Source organism: Bombina bombina, chromosome 2, assembly GCF_027579735.1.
Source record: "Bombina bombina isolate aBomBom1 chromosome 2, aBomBom1.pri, whole genome shotgun sequence".
In the NCBI taxonomy this organism is placed as follows: Eukaryota; Metazoa; Chordata; class Amphibia; order Anura; family Bombinatoridae; genus Bombina; species Bombina bombina.
In genome coordinates this window covers 475,780,537-475,795,876 of record NC_069500.1, presented here as the reverse complement: position 1 = coordinate 475,795,876, position 15,340 = coordinate 475,780,537, and the positions used below count along the sequence as shown (strand labels likewise).

The 15,340-nt window shown below is 37.1% G+C and overlaps 1 protein-coding gene across 1 annotated transcript in view; it reads right to left on the bottom strand.

The window, feature by feature from the left end:
- The window catches only part of CORO1C (coronin 1C), a gene marked incomplete in the record, with an annotated part of 336,830 nt that overhangs the window by 250,594 nt on the left and 70,896 nt on the right, over nucleotides 1-15,340 (bottom strand).

Genomic DNA, 15,340 nt, shown 5'->3' with positions numbered 1-15,340 from the left:
CATTTTATGTTTACACCTAACACCCTAACATGAACCCCGAGTCTAAACACCCCTAATCTTACATTTATTAACCCCTAATCTGCTGCCCCCGACATCGCCGACACCTGCATTATACGGATTAACCCCTAATCTGCCACTCCGGACATCGCCGCCACCTACATTATACTTATGAACCCCTAATCTGCTGCCCCCAACATCGCCGACACCTACATTATATTTATTAACCCCTAATCTGCCGTCCCCAACGTCGCCTCCACTATTCTAAATTTTTAACCCCTAAACCTAAGTCTAACCCTAACACCCCCTAACTTAAATATAATTGAAATAAATCTAAATAAAATTACTATAATTAACTAAATTATTCCTATTTAAAACTAAATACTTACCTATAAAATAAACCCTAATAGTTACATTGTAGCTATCTTAGGGTTTGTTTTTATTTTACAGGCAAGTTTGTATTTATTTTAACTAGGTAGAATAGTTACTAAATATTTTTTAACTATTTAAAACCTACCTAGCTAAAATAAAGACAAATTTACCTGTAAAATAAAACCTAACCTAAGTTACACTAACACCTAACCTAACCCTACAATTAAATAAATTAACTAAATTAAATACAATTAAATAAATTAAATTAAATTAGCTAAATCACACACAAAAAAACGCTAAATTAACAGAAAAAAAACACCCTAGCCTAAACTATCAATAGCCCTTAAAAGGAAATCAGCTCTTTTACCTGTAAAAAAAAATACAAACAACCACCCAACAGTAAAACCCACCACCCACACAAACAACCCCCCAAATAAAAAGCTAACTAAAAAAACCTAAGCCCCCCATTGCCCTGAAAAAAGGCATTTGGATGGGCATTGCCCTTAAAAGGGCATTTAGCTCTTTTGCAGGCCCAAAGTCCCTAACCTAAAAAATAAACCCACCCAATACACCCAGACGGGCAGAAGTGGTCATCCAGATGGCATCTTCTATCTTCATCCTTCAGACGCGGAGCAGCTCCATCTTCAAGACATCCGGCGCGGAGCATCCTCTTCAAATGACGTCTTCTTCCGGATGAATATCACTTTAAGTGACGTCATCCAAGATTGCGTCCCTTCGATTCCGATTTGCTGATAGAATTCTATCAGCCAATCGGAATTAAGGTAGAAAAAAATCATATTGGCTGATGCAATCAGCCAATAGGATTGAGCTGGCATTCTATTGGCTGTTCCAATCAGCCAATAGAATGTAAGCTCAATCCTATTGGCTGATTGGAAAAGGATTTTTTCTACCTTAATTCCGATTGGCTGATAGATAGGAAGGCAGATAGGAAGACTTCTCCCGGTAAGTGAATCTTCGGGGGTTAGTTAGGATTTTTTAAGGGTGTATTGGGTGGGTTTATTTTTTCGGTTAGGGACTTTGGGCCTGCAAAAGAGCTAAATGCCCTTTTCAGGGCAATGGGGAGGTTAGGTTTTTTTTAGTAAGCTTTTTATTTGGGGGGTTGTTTGTGTGGGTGGTGGGTTTTTCTGTTGGGGGGTTGTTTGTATTTTTTTTTTACAGGTAAAAGAGCTGATTTCCCAGCAAAAGGCCCTTTTAAGGGCTATTGATAGTTTAGTTTAGGCTAGGGTTTTTTTTATTTTGGGGGGGCTTTTTTTTATTTTGATAGGGCTATTAGATTAGGTGTCATTAGTTTAAAGATCTGCAATTTGTTTTTTATTTTCTGTAATTTAGTGTTTGTTTGTTTTTTGTGATTTAGCTATTTAATTGTATTTAATTTAGTTTATTTATTTAATTGTAGTGTAGTGTTAGGTGTTAGTGTAACTTAGGTTAGGTTTTATTTTACAGGTAAATTTGTCTTTATTTTAGCTAGGTAGTTATTAAATAGTTAATAACTATTTAATAGCTATTCTACCTAGTTAAAAGAAATACAAACGTGAATGTAAAATAAAAATAAACCCTAAGATAGCTACAATGTAACTATTAGTTATATTGTAGCTAGCTTAGGGTATATTTTACAGGTAAGTATTTAGTTTTAAATAGGAATAATTTAGTTAATGATAGTAATTTTATTTAAATTTATTTAAGTTATATTTAAATTAGGGGGTTTTAGGGTTAGGGTTAGACTTAGATTTAGGGGTTAATACATTAAATATAGTGGCGGCGACGTTAAGGACGGCAGATTAGGGGTTAATAAATATAATGTAGGTTGCGGCGATGTTAGGGGCGGCAGATTAGGGGTTAATAAATATAATGTAGGTTGCGGCGATATTAGGGGCGGAAGATTAGGGGTTAATATTATTTAACTAGTGTTTGCGAGGCAGGAGTGCTGCGGTTTAGGGGTTAATATGTTTATTATAGTGGCGGCGATGTCCAGAGCAGCAGATTAGGGGTAAAACATTTTATTTTAGTATTTGCGATGCGGGAGGGCCTCTGTTTAGGGGTTAATAGGTAGTTATTGGATGTTAGTGTACTTTTTAGCACTCTATTGACTTTAGAATGCGTTAGGGATCTTGGAAGTAGAGGGTGTACCGCTCACTTTTTGGCCTCCCAGGACAGACTTGTAATACCGGCGCTATAGAAGTCCCATAGAAAAGGGTTTACGAAGTTTACGTAAGTCGTTTTGCGGTAAGGCCAAAAAAGTGTCTGGGGCCCCTAAACCTGCAAGACTCGTAATAGTAGCGGTAGTGAAAAAGCAGCGTTAGGACCTGTTAACGCTGCTTTTTCAGCTTAACGCACAACTCTTAATCTAGCCGTTAGATTGTAGTAATTTAACCAAATGTTGAAAGTTTCTGCTTCTATAGGAAATATGTGAGAATATTGTAGTTTGTAGCTTCAGGTAGCCAACATACTCCCCCTATTTGGGGGTGACTTAGCACATTGTGTTCTTTTTTCATCAACTTTTTTGTTTCATAGGATCTAGTTGACACCAGTCCATAACTCTCTCTATACATATTGCCTCTCTTTATAGTAGTAAATTTAGTAAACAGAAGCCTCCCATCTTAAGTGGCCTTAACTTATTTTTATTTAACCTAGGAGGCCTGTTATTCCAGACATAAGCATTAGATTTGGAAATAGGTAAGGTCTGCATGATGTACAGTACTTTCGGGAGAAGCATCATTTTGATGGCATTTATTCTGCCAATCCATTACATGTATTTGGGGAGCCAGGTTGAGGTTAAATGAGACACTTCAGAAACCAGTTTCTCATAGTTTAAATTTAAAAGAGTTTTATTGTCATGGGATAAAAGAATACTGAGACATTTGAAGCTATTGGACTGAGGGGCTATGTTTCTGTATATGAATATGTTCTGCTTGTTGCAAATTAATAGTGGGGGGAGATCAGCATCATAAGTATGTCATCTGCAGACATAATTAACTATTCATTATTATTCATTATTCATAGTTAAATATTCATTTTGGTTAATGGAAATGCCCTCAATGTCATGGTTATTTCTGGTATGAGAGGCTAAAGATTCAAGTAATAATATAAAAAGTAATGGTGGCAGCGGACATCCCTGCCTCATACCATTACAGATTTCAAAGGCTTCTGAAAGAATAGGGTTAACTTACTTGGGCTGATGGAGTTGTATATAAATCGTGGGAACTTGTAATGTGTAAGTATTTGTCATAAAAAGTCCAGTCCAATCATTCAAAGGTTTTTTTCAGCACCTGTTGATAGAAGAACTAGGGGTATTTAGAGTAGTCAATAAAGTGTAAAATCTCCACTTTATTGTATTTGTCTCTGCGGTACAAAGCCCACCTTATCAATGTGCACCAGATCTGGAAGCAATTTGTTTATACGCATAGCTAAGACTTTTGAAAATAGTTTAAAGTCTATATTTTGTAATGAAAAAGGAAGAGAATTAGGTGTACTATTTGGGATCTTACCTGGGTTGAGCAGTACTGTAATAGAAGCTTGTAACATGGTATCTGGGAAACAAGACCCCTTGTCTATCTGAGAGAAAAGAGTGTAAACAAGGGATAAGTTGTTTTTCAAAAATGTTATAACCCACTAAATCCATCTAGGCCTGGGGAATTTGCCTTGCTTAAGGCTAATCATAGTTTTGCTTATTTCTGGTAGTGTAAAGGGGCTCACTAAGAATTCTTTACCCCTGCTCAATCTTCGGGAGGTTAGATTAATTCGGATATTCTGTACATAATTGAGTGTGTAGTTCTTCTTGTCTTGTGGGAAATACATTATACAAAGTTTGTGGTAATATTGTTGAAGTGATTCAGCAATAGAAATTGAGCCTTCAATTGGGGAATTAGAGTTTGAGCTTAATGAATGGATATAAGTGTAATTGTTTCTTTTCTTTAAAGCTCTTGCTAGAGTCTTGGGGGCCTATTTATCATGATGTGAGCGGACATGATCCGATATTGCGGATCATGTCTACTGCACATCGATAAATGCCGACAGCATACGCTCTCAGAATTTATCATTGCACCAGCAGTTCTGGTTAACTACTGGTGCAATACCGCCCCCTAGCAGGGGGTGTCAATCAACCCGATCATATTCGATCGGATTGATTTCCGGCGATGTCTGTCCGCCGCCTCAAAGCAGGCGGATAGGTTATGGAGCAGCGGTCTTCAAACCGCTGCTTCATAACTTCTGTTTCTGGCATACCTGAAGGCTCGCCAGAAACACAGAGCATCAAGCTCCGAGCGGAGCTCCGAGCTTGATAATTCGGGCCCTTAGTGTGTTCGTTTTTCTCACAGTAAAATTTTCTTTTCAAATAAGAAGCTTTTTTTGTGATTGTATATGTAACATTGGGGCCCATTTATCAAGCTCCGGAGGGCCAGAAACACCAGTTATGGAGCAGCAGTCTAAAGACCGCTGCTCCATAACCTGTCCGCTCACAAGAGCTGCTGGTGCAATGCTGAATATGGAGAGCATATTGCTCTCCGCATTCACTGAGGTCTGGCGGACCTGATCTGCACTGTCGGATCAGGTCCACCAAACCTTTGATAAATATCCCCCATTGTGTTAAGATTCTTCCTTGTTTCTTTTAAGTTAGTTAAAGTTGTCTCTTCTAAGGTGGGGAATTTATGTGTGCGCTGTAATTGTAGAACAAGGTTGAAAATGTAGTTATTTCTTGTCTGTGTATTTTATTTTATTTTGTTTGGCCTTTAACTTTATGAGCTCTCCTCTTATAAAACTTTTATGAGTTTCCCATAAAGTTCCTATATCAATGTCGTCAGTGCTTTTAAGTTAAAAAAAAAAATTGTAATGTGGTTTCTAAATGTTGTGTACTCTTAGGGTCTAACAGCATTGAATCATCTATTCTCCACTGAAAAGACTGCATTGGGGCTGAGAGACAATTTATGCCACTAATAACAGCTGAGTGATCCGCCCATGTGGTGTGGTAGCTTTCTGAAGTTGACTAAATATACGGGGGCTAGATGATCCACCAAAATATAGTAATCTCTTATTTTGGAATTTAACCCCTTCATGACCAGAGCACTTTTCCATTAGTTGACCGTCTGGGACCAGGGCTATTTTTACATTTCTGCTGTGTTTGTGTTTAGCTCTAATTCTTCTCTTACTTATTTACTGTACCCACACATATTATATACCATTTTTCTCGCCATTAAATGGACTTTCTAAAGATACCATTATTTTCATCATATCTTATAATTTACTATAACATTTTTTATAAAATATAATGAAAAAATAGAAAAAAACACACTTTTTCTAAATTTGACCCCCAAAATCAGTTACACATCTACAACCACCAAAAAGCACCCATCCCAAATAGTTTCTAAATTTTGTCCTGAGTTTAGAAATACCCAATGTTTACATGTTCTTTGCAAGTTATAGTGCAATAAGTACAAGTACCACTTTGCTATTTCCAAACCATTTATTTTTCAAAATTAGCGATTATTACATTGGAACAGTGATATCTGTCACGAATCCCAGAATAACCCTTCACATGTATATATTTTTTAAAAGAAGACAACCTAAGGTATTAAACTTGGGGCATTTTGACTCTTTTCAGGCAACCATTTTAACACCAATCTATGCCAAAGTTTGGTGATTTTTTGACAAATAGCAATTTAAGAAGAACGTTAAGGGTTACTGCCAAATAACACCCCAATATGTCTTCAGCAACATCTCCTGAATACAGTGATATCACCCATGTATAGCTGTGTCGGGTTCTCTGGGGGCTAAAAGGCCTTATTTTTAGGGGGCACGTTCCAGTTTTCCAACTTGGAATTTTCACATCTGTCATCATGCATCCATGTCCTATTTAGATCATTTCTGAAGCCGGCCAATGTAATTTACCCATCAAACAGTATATTTTTTAAAAGTAGACAACCTAGGGTATTTGAAATGCTGGTATTTTAACACTTTCCATGCACTAATTCAACAACCAGTCTTTGTCAAACTTTTGGGTAGTAATTTCTTTGTGTTATTTTTCTCACACGTACTTTAGGCATGGATTCACAGTTCCTGTTATGTGTTACTGCCAAAAAACACCTCAATATGTGTTCATAAACATCTGAGTACAGTGATACCACCCATGAATAGGTTTGTTAGGTTTTCAGGGGGCTAAAAGACCTTATTTTTAGGGGGCGCATTCCAGTTTTCCAACTTTGAACTCGCTTCCATTGAGCCGTAATTAGATTTGCGTGCGCTCGCAAACTGATAAATATGCTGTCGGAAGCAATTTAGTTTATCGACTCTTTTTAATGGTGCATTATACCTCAATATCTCAAAAATCTTTGCGTCCCATAGAAAGTAAGTGATGTGCAGTCACTAGAGGCAGGTGAGGCAGGGCTTCACCTCTCATATGGGCAAACATATATTTTTTTTTATTGGCTATAAAAAAAAATATTGCAATTTTTTTTTTCTCCAGCATTTTTTTTTCACAGCTACATGTTGTGCAATGGAGAGGCACAAGCAGGTCTGCCGGCTGCTGCCCTCCATTACACAACATGCTTCGCCACCTACTGGATGAAAGTGGTTAAGATCATTGCATGGCCCATAAGTGCTTATTTGAGACTGGCCTCTTTTGGGCTGACCCAATCCAGTGAGTGGCATCGATCAGGGGAACTTAGGGTTGAGGCTGGATGTTAAATCATATAAAACAAAACAAAAACAGAAAAAAACTACTTTAATTTATTTTGTTGCTGCCCTGGGCAGCTGCCAGCTTTGCTTCAGTGAAAAAGAGAGTTCTGTATTTCCCCTCCAAGTGCAGTGGAATGTGCCACTGTCACTTCCTTACAGAGCAGGAAGAGATGCAGTAAACAGTGTTTTAGCCACATTTTATTAAAGTAAATTCTGCAACCTTAGATTTTGCTGAAAGGGATTCTGTTAGTGAAAATTATAATTTAATGAATGTGGTTTAGTGTATTTTGTTTTTTTACTCTTTTACAGCAGTATAAGGATAATTTTTGTATTTAATGTTACCTTAGCAGCTTGCCTCTGTACTGCACAGTAGTATATAGTCTCACTCTCTGTCAGGATTTCCTATGAATACCTGCCTACTTGGTTAATCCTTCCTCCTGTACCTTTAAATCCTGACTACGCCCTGTTCCTAGTGCTTAGTTATTTTGATTGCATGAACTCAGAAGGTGCACCTAGCTAAGCTCCTTCCTTCGTCGGATTTCAAAGTTTCATTTAATTCCTAAAAGGAAGTTTCTCTACAGGATATCATTCCTAATTCATTGGGGATTACAAACGCCACCTCTGTCTAAAACTTACTACCGGTACTGACAAGTTTGGAATTCCGTGTTTGCAAACACCCGCGGTTCCTAAAAGTACCTGTCTCACTCTATGAACTTTAACAGCTTCATTTCAGCAGAACGTTTGCTTACCTCAATCTAAATAGTGAATCTAGAAGTAATGGATATTTGCTTTGCAGCGTTATCGCCAAGACTGAAAAACTGCCGAGACCGACGATCAGCTGCTACAGCTTGTGACGTAATTTGCCACTCAAACTCGCTACAGGCAATTCACGCCCCCAACCGCTCAGTACAACCACGCCATTTGCTATCTGCTTACAGCACAACACCAGAGACTGTTAAAGGCAAGTCATTTCCTTCAGATAGCGTGAATGAACAAAAGTCTATTTAACCATTCATTAACCTTTATTACTTATCAGCATTGCCTGACATACTGTGTAATATAAACTTTTATTGCAACAATTTATGTCCACTCTATCAAACCCACTAACTACATAGGCAATTATTTAAGATAATTATTGCCACTTACGCTAGTGGTACATTTACCAAACAGAAGGTTTGCAGCTGTGATCTGCAAAAATTATGTATTAAGGTAACCAGGTTAATAAATAAAATAAATCCTGACACAACCTTACACTCTCTTACTGACTTATTAATGTTACCTTATCAGCTTGCCTCTGTACTGCACACTAGTTTATAGTCTCACTCTCTTACTGACTTATTACTGTTACCGTAGCAGCTTGCCTTTGTACTGCACATTAGTATATAGTCTCACTCTCTTACTGACTTATTACTGTTACCGTAGCAGCTTGCCTCTGTACTGCACACTAGTATATAGTCTCACTCTCTTACTGACTTATTAATGTTACCTTATCAGCTTGCCTCTGTACTGCACACTAGTATATAGTCTCACTCTCTTTCTGACTTATGAACTCTCTGTAGCTCTGCAACTGTGTTTTCTCACAACATTATATTACTATTATGCTGTTTGTATGGATGAGTTGTTATATATATACTGTATATATATATATATAGACACATACATATATATACATATATATACACACACACTATATATATATATATATATATATATATATACACACACTATATATATATACACACACCCGCTATATATATATATATATATATATATATATATATATATATATATATATATAGAAGGAAGCTCTGGTATTTATCTGCAGGATAAAATTCTATACGTAAATAGATTTGTAGGATAGATAGGATATGCAGGTGAAGCTAATAGAAATACGTGTGCATAGATAGAACGAGCAAGGGATAACCTGGTGTGATGTATCTGTGTAAAAAGACTGGGGCTAAATTAAAGTGTCCCCTAGCTTTTAGTGTCAGTGAAAGGTCTGTGTCCCACTTTAGAATAAGGAAAAGAGGGAGCCAGTGGCACTACTTTTGCGAGGAAATATGATGATTAACCCCTTTATTCAAAATATAATGTACAAACTCTGTCGTATTATTTATAAGATAGGAAGATTAGATGCAATGTAGTAAAGAAACAATTCAACAATTGACAAGAAAGGCTGAACCAACCTATTCTTGAGAAAGACTACATATATAGCACTCACGGGGTTACATAGCTATTGTATTATCCACAGAGGAAATACTATATAGAAAGTCAGACACAAATTGTGCAGATTGAACTAGGATTGACAAAATAGGAAAATAAAATAAAATTTAACCTTTATTTAGAGCATAGTTAAAAATGGAAAACACACGTTAAAAACACTCTTAGGAGCCTATAAGTTGATTGAAATAATTATGAATCAATGAGGGCTGGATATAACAGGATATAAACCCCTCTCTAATCGATATAATATATTATAGGCACTCCCAACAGGAGCTACCTGATACTGTTACCCGATATAGTGAGTTAGTATCCTGCTAACGTGGAAGGACTATTGCCGCTTGTTCACCTGATAGGTGATGGTAGATATATGTCGGATAGTATACAAACAGTGAATCTGTGTTGTATATATAATGGGATATACACTATTGCCAGAAGTAAACGTTTCTTCTAGTAAGCTGTAATAGCCGTTGGCATATGGACCTGCCCACTATTGAGATTATATGAAGTAGTAACACTTATCGCTGTATTAACCTTGAATACCAATAGGCTTTGATACTTTTGCACATATCAACTGCCAAACTGAAGGAGTAGTCTATGCACTACGATGCAAGTGTAATTTATTTTACATTGGTATGACAACCAGAAAAATAAGAGTAAGGTTGCAAGAACATCTAAGAAATATCAAAAATGCAAGGAAAGACCTACAAGCAGGGAAACAATTGACCTCTGTAGCTAGACACTTCTTTAACAAGCACAATTCCAAACAGAATGACTTAAAATGTTTTGGAATACAAAAGGTGAAATTTGGAATCAGAGTATAAGTATAATTATTTGAAAAGTGGGGTTTACTCAATATGTGCATAGTAGACTAATGGCTATCTTCCTAATCACGAGCATTTTAACAATCCTGAATCCATACATCCTAATACTGAAATTGAACAAGCAACCAACAGAGCTCCCTCTAGAAGGTCTGCTTTGCCCATGTCTAATATAAACAATTTTCAAGATGTTTGTGATTTAACAACTCTTGAGAGTTTACAAGCAGAATCTGCAACTACAGAAACAACAATACATGTTTTTCCTAAATTCAAACCCCAGTCTAAATTCTACCCCATTCACAGTAGAGGTAAAAATCTGGAACTCTATCACAAGAGAGTGGTGGAGGATTTAACCTCTCTCCACTATTCTAGAAAAACTAGTAAACACAATTTGTCTTTACGCGAAAAAGAAGCACTAGCTGCTCTTAAAAACAACAATTCCCTTGTCATTAGGAATTCTGACAAGGGTGGAAGTGTTGTACTCCTTGACAAGGACACATATGTCCATGAAGCCATGAGACAATTGAGAGATCCTGATACATATTCAGTTCTCTCATGTGATCCCACTAAAAGATTCCAGAGAGAACTATCACAATTGTTGGATGATGGAAGATTTTTGGACCTCATGGATGACGATACTGTTCAATATCTATATGTTGAGAACCCAGTGGTCCCGATTTTCCATCATTTGCCAAAAGTTCACAAGAGTCTTGAGGAGGTTAAGGGACGTCCGATCGTTTCTGGCATTGGCTCCCTTCTTGAGCCATTGTCAGAATGGTTGGACGCCATCCTGCAACCCATTGTACATTCCTTACACAGTTACATCAGGGATACCACGCATATTTTACAAATACTCGATGGTTTTGTCTGGACACCATTGGATAGTTGGCTCACCATTGATGTGGTGTCATTATATTCCACTATCCCCCATGAAATGGGCATCATTGCCATTAAACACTTTTTGGAATCTTTTTACTCCATGGATAACCCTGCGGCTAACTTTATCATCAGAGTGACCTCCTTTTTGTTAAAACATAATTATTTTATGTTTGAGGGGGTATTCTATCTGCAGAGACAAGGTACTGCCATGGGGGCAAAATTTGCCCCATCATATGCTAACATATTCATGGGATGGGTAGAGATCAACTTTGTCTATGCAGATAGAAACCCCTTCATTCATCATATACGATTGTATAAACGTTTTATTGATGATTTGATTATCATTTGGTCCTCTGATGGTAAATCGGCTGAGGATTTTACAGAATTCCTGAACACGAGTGACAATGGAGTGAAATTCACCCATGAATGGCATAAATCAGAAATCCATTTCTTGGATGTTAACCTTAGAGGAGATACTGACACTGGCACCATTATATCCAATTTGTACAGAAAACCTATTGCAGGAAATACCCTTTTACATCACAAAAGTGCCCACCCTAAACATGTTTTTAAGGGTATCACAAAAGGACAGCTACTTAGGGCAAAAAGGATCTGCAATAGGGAATGTGATTGCAAAAAGGAGAGCCAAGAGATAAAAAACAGGTTGCTTGAAAGAGGGTACAACCAATCTTTGGTTGATAATGCCTTGGATGAAGTAACCAAAATGAAAAGAGGTGATGTCCTTCAGAAAAGCAAACTTACAAAGTCTGATCACAAAACCAAGAATTGTACACTCTTCATCACCAAGTATTCAACGGAATTTTACGAGATTTGTGGAATTCTCAAGAAATACTTCCCCATGTTATATGGGGACAAACAATTAAAACCGGTAGTGGAGAGAGGTTTCAAGTGTGTTTATTCCAGAAACGTCACATTAGGAAACATCCTATCTCCAAGTCAAATAACACAGAATACCAGGCCCACTACTTGGCTTTCTGTAAATGGGACATACAAGTGTGGAGTTTCAAGATGCAAGGCCTGTGATTTTATCACAGAAGGTAGAAACTTCTACTCTTGTGTTACCAATTACACATATGAAACAAAGGGTTGCATAAAATGCTCAACTAACTATGTAGTTTATGTCATTGAATGTGTCTGTCATAAACTACAGTATGTGGGCATGACGTCTCGAGACATCCGTACTAGAGTACGGGAACATTTGGGCTATATCAGGAACGAAAAAACATGTTCTGAATTAGCCAGACATTTCATTGAAATTCACCATGGTGATGTCAGATCTTTCAAGTGGCGAGCAATTGAGGCCATTAGGAGACCGTCAAGAGGTGGGGACAAAGATGCTATTTTAGCACGCCAGGAAGCATTCTGGATTTTCAGACTACGCACTCAGGTCCCTAATGGCTTCAACTCGGAATTTGATCTGATTAATCACTGGTGTTGAATATAATATATAACATATAATTTAGCATTGTCCCTTACAGTATAGTTAACTTTTATACTAGCTAACAACATTCAGTACACTTTCAGCCATTCACATTCTTTGGAGAAACCACATTAGTAATAATAATAAAAACCTCTTTATAATCAACATCATACTATGTTGCTTTAGGTTCAATATCATGTGTCTATATTCCCACTATTAGGGCTTTTTAGGTTATTAGATTTGATTGAATAATTAATAAATTATACTGTTTATGTATTGTATTCTGATTGTTCTTGTTTTGGTAAATATGAGGGTACATAGATATACATATTCATATTTGAGAAGTCTTAAGTTTGACTACCTTATGTTTATATATTTTCAATGGTTTATCTCAGTACCCCATTATGTACCACTACTATTGAGAAATTCTCCTCATCAGATTACATCTTTTACATCGGCTTTCTAGTATAACCAGGCTCTATAGTTATATATGCCATTATGTGTTTTGGCTTTTTCTGAATGGTTTTTATATGCTCACAAATTGCATTTTTCTAATTTCTAATTTCGAGCTTGTTTACTTTGTTTGTTATTGATTGATTTATTTATATTATTGCACATATGTGTATATATTCAATCCACTGTTGGTAAACAAAAACATTGTTATTTATTATTTTTTAATATGACATGCAGTTCCAGTTACAGATTATTAATGTCATAATTTTTTGTTTTCACCCCTACCACTGAAATTTGACTCTTATTAATGTACTTCATATTATGTATTACACTATATTTGTTTACATTTATGTTAACATTTTCCTCCGTATGTTTCCAACCAGATCAAGGGTTAAGGGGGAGTGGTATTTCTAACTCCTCTGTAGCCAATGATTGTGTAGAGAGTTACTTTTAAACACCCACTTGTAAATACACAGCAGGTCTTAGATTACGGCACACCGCCGAAACTAGTAGGGCCAGCTGTCTCTCTGTTACCGTGCTGGTATAGTTTGGATTTTATCCTTAATAAAGTCACTTTGATTCCTTTATACTGGATACTCTTGAATCTCCTTTTTCTTGCTTACATTTACGGACTACAAGGAGTCCGTTCACTTTCAAGAGCCCACAGAGCCTCCACTCCTATTGGTTTTTACCTGCCGTTCAGCATTCCTTTCCCCATGTGTTAGCTGAAGATTCGACCGGCGCCGGAGCAATTGGATTGGATAAGCCTCACACACCCCCTTTCGGCATGTCCCGATGATGACGTCAGACGCCCAGAAGACTCGGGTGGCGCTTAGAGGAAGGCACGTCTAGTGTATAATTCCGCACAGGAGCTGCGGTTCACCGGGATGACGAAACCTGTAACCTGGAAGCTGCCACAACGTCCAGAGTGAAACATATAAGTAAAGCTGACCATCAGTTGGGTGAGTGCAGAGGCTTATACCCTTGTTTTGAATTGAACTTAAATGTGAATTTATTTCCACTTGCGCTGATATATATGGACTTGTGCTTACCATGGGGATATGAAGATTATCACACTATAACGGCAGGTATATGTTTTGGAGTATTTTTATATATAGCAACACTTTGAGTTACAGTGATTGTGAACCCTGGGGAATACTACTGTGTTTTTGCATCTTATTCCTTGATCCCCATCGGCTCTCCTCTGTTTCCTAGAGGCCTATTCAGTGACTTTATTACATAACAGATACTCTCTGTATACCTTATCCTAACATGGAGGTCACGGTATCAACACAATTCTACTCATTGCTACCCCCTAGCGATTGTGATTTTGAAGGGTTGGAGTTGGAGGAATTTTTCAATCAGGAGTCTAGTGATATCAAATTGGGGGATTTGTTTTACAGCCTGGAACTATTAAGGCTTAAAGAGATACGCCTGAAATTGGACACCTGGATTATAAATAAATACCTTGGACTTAAGATGATACCCAGAGGCCTTAGGGTAAAAAAGTTTCCCAACTTTGCTGTCACAGACAGCGAATTCATCAGGGAATGGAATGACATTTTATCTGAATGTTCATTAAGGCTTATGGTTTTGTTGGTTAACTATAAATTTAAACAATTACAATCAGTAAGAGATGAAATTGTTATACTTCAAAATGAATTGTCTAAATTTCAAGATCTAGAAGAATACAGTTGTTTTGATAATATGCTGGCCGAGGTAGTTGAGAATAATCGGAAAACCCTTATATCTACTAAACATACTAAGTTCCTCAGGGATCAAAGGGATTATAATGAGGGAAAAGTTTTTATTTGGCAAAAACAAGCAAGATTCAGAGGAAGAAATACAAATAAAAATAAGAATAAAGGCATTTTAAATACTACAGATGGGAGCGAAGGCTCAGGTAGTGATGACCAGGGTGGTGGTTCATATAACCACAAGAATACAAATAAACAAAATAAAAATAAAAATAGGAATAAGAACAAACAAAAGAAAAAAGTCAGTTTTGTAGATTCAACAGATGATGAACATTCGTCACCTGTAGCTTCAACATCGGGCGAGGAACAATCCGGATCAGATGGTGAATTTAGCTCCCAATCATTGAGGGGTGATCCACCAGAATCCATTAACCAAGCAACCTTACCCAGTAATACTGCTAGTTTTGAAGTTGAATATGGTCAATCTGTCAGGCCTAAAACACCTGGCAATGTGACAGATAATACACCATCTATTCTTAAAACTCATGCTGGGGAAGGGGGGTCTAATATGACATCTGATCATATAGCTACTAATAAACCGCAGGTTTTTCGGCCTGTTCCAAAGAAATCCAAAGGGGGAGGGAAGGATGGGGTCCAGAAACACTGTTATACCCTGAGGGAGACCAAACGTCTAACTTAGGTAGTGTTATAAATTTATCGTCACATTCACTTAATCAAGTTGAAATCAAAGTGTTGAATTATGGCTTGGGATT